This window comes from Diplotaxodon limnothrissa, linkage group LG23, assembly GCF_057381915.1.
Source record: "Diplotaxodon limnothrissa isolate DT_005_m linkage group LG23, D_limnothrissa_male_GT1.1, whole genome shotgun sequence".
Lineage (NCBI taxonomy): Eukaryota > Metazoa > Chordata > Actinopteri > Cichliformes > Cichlidae > Diplotaxodon > Diplotaxodon limnothrissa.
In genome coordinates, this window is record NC_140617.1 from 45548893 (window position 1) to 45555257 (window position 6365).

Here is a 6365-nt window from a genome sequence, read left to right on the forward strand (position 1 = left end):
TCTTGTATGTCTTCCATTTTCTGATGATTGCTCCCACAGTTGATTTTTTCACACCAAGCTGCTTGCCTATTGTAGATTCACTCTTCCCAGTCTGGTGCAGGTCTACAATACTTTTCCTGGTGTCCTTCCAAAGCTCTTTGGTCTTGGCCATGGCAGAGTTTGGAGTCTGACTGTTTGAGGCTGTGGACAGGTGTCTTTTATACAGATGATGAGTTCAAACAGGTGCCATTCATACAGGTAACGAGTGGGGGACAGAAAAGCTTCTTACAGAAGACGTTACAGGTCTGTGAGAGCCAGAGATTTTCCTTGTTTGAGGTGACCAAATACTTATTTTCCACCCTAATTTACGAATAAATTCTTTACAAATCCTACCATGTGGATTCATGGATTTTTTTTTCACATTCTGTCTCTCACAGTTGAAGTGTACCTCTGGTGCAAATTACTGACCTCTGTCATCATTTTAAGTGGGGGAACTTGCACAATCGGTGGCTGACTAAATACTTTTTTGCCCCACTGTATAACATCACAATGTGGGGCACCTCAATATCCCACCACATCAAGAAGACTTTTTTTTAATGTTCCATTTTGAAACGGCAAAGCATTGATGGACATCAGCCAGTCATTTTGCAAACCTTTCTTTGAAGCATTCTTTTTGAGTCTTCGTACTCCTTCAGCAGCGCTGTGTGACTGATTTGATACTGGACAACAAAGTCATCCAGCCTGGTGAGCCTTCCCGAATGTAGACGGATATGTTTCAGATCCCACTGGCTCTTCTCCATTATCCCCTGCATTTTATTATTCTCAGTAATATTCTGAAAAATCAAATTAAGAAATCATTAAATGTGATTTTTTTTAAACATACACATTGTTGTTGTGTGCAATGTTGTATGATCTGCAATACAGATGACTCCTCTGGACCCGCCGTTTCTCAATCACACCACACAAATATGTATATATACTAAAAATCATGTGTCTTACTTGTCTCTTGATCTTTCTTAAGGCATTGTATTTGTTGTGGTACTGCTCATACATTTTCCCAGTGCCATGTCTTCCAAGGTCACCTTTGGATTTTGAAGATTAGAATAATATTGATGTGTGTAATTTCATTTTATAAACTAATTACTTGTCTACTTTAAAATGGCTTACCTAACATTATTGCAGACCATAATCCAGAAAAAGGAAGAAGATATTTGCTGATGTGCTCCATGAGCCCCTTGCTGTAGTAAGGGTTTGCCTCACCATCCATCTCCAATGATGTGTTGGAAATGAGCTTCTTAAAATGTCTCCCAAAGAGGTTGTTTCCCTTGACTCCCTAGCCAACAGACAAAACAGAATAATTATGTGATTTGAACATTGTGTGCACTCATCTTTCATATCTATAATCTAAAAACCCAACATTATGTTGTATAAAACATTTAAAATTACTTGTGACTTGTGATTATTATGCTATTCCAAAGTATTTAAAAAGATATATAAGAGGCAAAAGTTTAGCCTTTAGTTTTAATAAAAATTGACTTCAGTTTACCTTCAGGTCCTCATCAGCTTTTGAGTTTCTGTCATTGCCATCAACATCAACATTGGCTTTCTGCGTCAACAACTGAAGGTTGTGAAAATGTTTTTCGACATTCTCACCACTACACGGACTCCCAAAAACAACTGCAGCACTTTGAACCATGTCAGTGAGGTCTTTTCAGGAAGTTGCAGTAGTGAAGACTCCAAAAGTGTGCATTGCAAGATGGTAGTTCTTTGGTGCACTGCAGTTAAAGAAAAAATTGTCTTTAAGTGTTTCCAAAACAGTAATAATGTTTTCCCAAATTGAAAAATGAAATGCCATGTCACATGTCACAATAAAAAACAAACAAGTGAATACCATATTAAAAGGACTACACTTACTACTTTTTACAGATCTCCTTGGCATTCTTCATAACATGACTAAGGCATCTGTGAAGAATTGGAACCTCGAAGTCTTCCTTGTTTCCTTTCCCCGAAGCGATGTTATAATAATGATTTATTGTGTCAGAGAGATTTTTTTTGCAAAAGCTAAACAGATAGCTTGCATTAGGACCATAGATCCATCACACATAAGCATTAAAGGTGAACGCATGGCTTTGCGCCCAAAGGCCCTTGCAACATCAGTCAGAAATGCTTCCAAAAAATATGTAACTGAGGCAGTGGTATGGTCACATGTTAAATATGTAGCCACTGGTAGGGGAGAGGATGTTTTCCGTGGATTTCTTACTACAAGTTCGTAAACATAGAAAGGAGGCGAACCCTTTCTTTTTTTCATGATACTTCCTGTAGCATCCAAATAAAGTATGTCCTCCCGACAGCGGCTCTGGAAAATCTCAATGCTCCTGGAAGACCATAAAAAAACACCTTTTGGATGTAACATCACTTTCTGCAATACATCCTCTGGGTTGTTCTTCTTGTTTGCCACCATTAACTGGAGACTCATAATCTCATTATGATGAAGATGACTTTTCTTTCGGATTTCCAAGGCTATGTTTCTCAACACTTGAGAAGTTGGAACTTCATCTCTACAGCCCGATTGCACAACATCATCATCCATTTTGCTCATTGTTTCCAGATACATGGCTCTAGGTAATTGCTTTTCCAATTCATGGCCAATTTTATCTCTCTTATGAGCTCTTACAGGTCTTCTTCTTAGTTCATAGTGGTTGTGCACACACTCGAGACCTTGAAAATTGACTTTTGCCTTTAGATCGTCTTCATTATCTACAGTGACAGTGACAGTGACTGGACAATCCTCAAAACTGCAGTAACCCAGACACCAGAAGAAAGGGCCCTTTCTTACTGAGTCCAAAGCCTTGACTCTGTGCCTTTTGAAGGCAAAGGAACAATATGGAAACACTGTCCGTATTCCGTCTGAAATCAGATTTGTCCACTGTAGTCCCTTGTATCCTCTTTGGGATCTCTTATTTTTTATATTAGTCCATTCTTTCCTTTTCAGGAAAAAAAAATTTGTTGCAAGTGGGACCCTGATTCTTATGAATCCATCATCAGATGAGTTGCTGTTAGGCTAAAAAAGAGGAAAAATTTATTTTGTGAGAAAACATTTTGTCCATGTTACATAACTACCGTAATATCAGTAAATATACCTGAAATACTTGTGTATTTTAAGTATATTAACAACCAGTGTTTCTAATGTCAGAATATATAGCAAAAATTCATGTTGAGAAGTGTCATGAAATATAAATTTCATTCTATGTTACAACATTTGATAAAATTCTTTATTTAATTGTATATTGTGTTTTTAAAAATATTTTTTATGTAACATAAAGTGGTCATTTAAACAATGATCCTAGCGCCAATCATAACTTATGTGAAAGCATTTTTAATGACTGACCTGCTCAGGAGACAGCTGTCCATCCTCCTGCAAGGAGATGTCCGGTGACAGAGAAGCGGCAGCTGATAGTTCTTCTGGTTGCTATTACATGAGTTGAGAGGTGTAACTTTAGTGTAATTACATGGAAGTGTTAAGGAGAAATTATGATAGTACAGACAGACTGACCTGCGCAGGAGACAGCTGTCCATCCTCCTGCGAGGAGATGTCCGGTGACAGAGAAGCGGCAGCTGATAGTTCTTCCTGTTGAAAATGACATTACCCGTAACAATATTAATTTTAGGGATAATTTCAACAGTAACACATTGACTAAAATTTGGTATACCAACATATTTGATATCAAACACATAGAATTTTATTTATGGAACCTGCTCTGGTGGCTTTTGTCCATTATCTGAATCCCCTTTGACTGGTATAGACAAGTTCTGTAGAGAACAGGCATACATTTTTAATAAATTTGATTTTAACTAAATAATTTAATACAATATATATTTTTTTTAAATAAGTGAAAAGAACTAACCTGACGAAATGCATCACAAATTCTGTAGCGGTTATTTTGATTATTCTGAATACCAAGTGTCAGGCAAACTTGACCCCAGGGGCCTTCTTTATGAGGTGCATGGTCCTCCAGTTGGATGCCATGTTTTTTCAGCTGTTCCACAGTTTCAATAATTTCATTGGTTGTAATCGTTTTATTTTTGTTCTAAAACAGAAGATATAGCATTTTCAGTTTTATTTTTCGTGGAAAATGTATATGAAAGAAAAGAAGAAAAAAATACATACCCCAAATAAGCAGAAGCGGTAGACTCTAAGTGTAAAAAAGAAATCATTACATTGTCATTTATATCATTGAAATCATAACATTTTATAAAGAATATGTATAATATTCTCAATGAATTGAGAACAATTTTAAATCGGTGCCACTAATTACAAAACTATCAACTTTGTTTCTGTTCAAGTACTATTTGAACATGTTTTTGTGAAATGCAATGCCCCTGAAGAAAATGTGCAGCACTTGATGTTAAAAAGCCATTGCCTGTTAGCAACAGATGTGCCTGTTATAGAACACGTGTTAATTAATTTCTGCCGTATGCTACAACTTTGCCTGAGTCCTGTGCGCAAATCTTTTTTTGTTTTTGCTCATAGCGAAGCCTGTTATCGAAAAAATATGGTGAAATAAATGTAATTTTAAGTGTTACACATAAGAAAAAAGACATTTTTACAATCAGAAATAGACTAGCTAATATCTTAGGCTAGGCTACAAGTAGGGATGGGTATCGTTTAGGTTTTATCCGATACCGGTGCCAAATCGGTACTTTTGAAACGGTGCCGGTGCTCAAACGGTGCTCAAACCGGTGCTTAAAGAATGGAGAACATAAAATTGGTCCAAAAACCACTCATGTTCAGCTGGTTTTTTGTAAAAAGATAACAATGTTAGCCTTTTCTACAGCTATGGGGCATATATGGTATCACTCTTGGCTGGAAGCAGTGCTTAAACAATGGAAAAAACACAAACTTTGTCCAAAAACCTCTCATGTTTAGCTGTTTTCCACTTTTTCTTTGGTCATTTTAGCCTTTTTGGCCAGGGTGAAGGGAGTATCTGCCATCAAACAAGAAGACAGCCGCATGTAGCTATGATGATGTTTGCTAGTTCACCTTACGTGCATTAATGTAATAACGTGGTTAGCCTACTCAAAGTAAATTACACACGAACAACATTAAGCTACTCACGCAGAGAAGAACGGCTGCTGCTGCATCATCATCCTCATCATTTCTGCTACACTGGCAGGGCTAGGGGCCAGGACTCTACTCTTCGGGTTTTTGGGGATGTTGCTAAATCCGGGTCCGATAACAGGCACCACACCCGCAGTAGATGCGCTCGGTGTGAGGTCTCGCAGCAAGCTATCAAATACGGCGCATTTCTCGGCTTTTAAAAAAAACGCTATGCGTCGCCAGGTGTTTCATCAGATTCGAGGTGTTACCTCCTTTGACAGTATCACAGTATCAGCTTAAAGCACTTGTTGCAGGCTGCTGAGTTTGCATATTTTGCTGTGAAGTACAGCCAGACTTTTGACCGCTTCATCTTGGGCATTTTTAATCTGTAGCTCTGCTCTAAAAGAACGTACGTACCTGGACCCGCCTACTATCCTCAGAAACATAAAATGATTGGCTAGAAGTGTATCACAGCTCAGGAAAAAAAAGCACCGAAATAAAGCACTGAAATGTGCGCTGCTTTTCGGTCTGGTTACTACCGTTTATGACACCGGTACCCATCCCTAGCTACAAGACTTGATTACTCAATTACATGTAATTGGAGATGAACTACTTTGTTAGCAAATTTTAAAAGTTAATATTTAAAGTTTATACTTAAAAAACGAACTCACCCCTTCTCCTTCTTCGGCATTTTTTCTGCACAAGACTTTTATGTTCAAAATGACATGTTTTCACCTCTAGTTTTTGGAATGTCGACAGAGTCAGACACTCAAAGCTCGCATGTCCAGTAGTGGGCGGTATAGGCTCTCCAACAGATTTTGTTTTTTTCAAGTGGACCATTATGGCTTTGCAATATTGCTCCACTTGATTAAAATTTTAAAATATCTCTATTTATTCAATCATTTTATTGTAAAATTTAAATTTGCAGTTATTATCAAAGGAATACACATAAGTGGTTGATAGGAAATATTAAGACTTAGACAAGAGACGTTCAAAAGATGGGGAAAAACAGAGGGGATGTGGGACGGTGACACAAGACAGTAAATTCCATTGGATTACCTACTGGAAGAAAAAAACAGAAAAGAAAACAAGCAAAAATATAACACAATACACAACAGCAAGTATCACATCCACAACCTAGATAAGTATAAGTAACAGTAAATAATAAATATTGGTGTCAGCACGGCCCCTGCCAAGAAACATTACCATCTACATGTATTTAAAATTGAGACGTGGGCACCGGCAACTTAGGAGAGGTTGAATACACAGACCATCCCTTGGACGCCAT

General features: G+C 37.6%; 1 pseudogene; it reads right to left on the reverse strand.

The window, feature by feature from the left end:
* Positions 1-801: 801 nt before the first annotated feature.
* LOC146608816 (uncharacterized) lies at positions 802-2599 on the reverse strand (annotated as a pseudogene).
* Positions 2600-6365: the final 3766 nt, after the last annotated feature.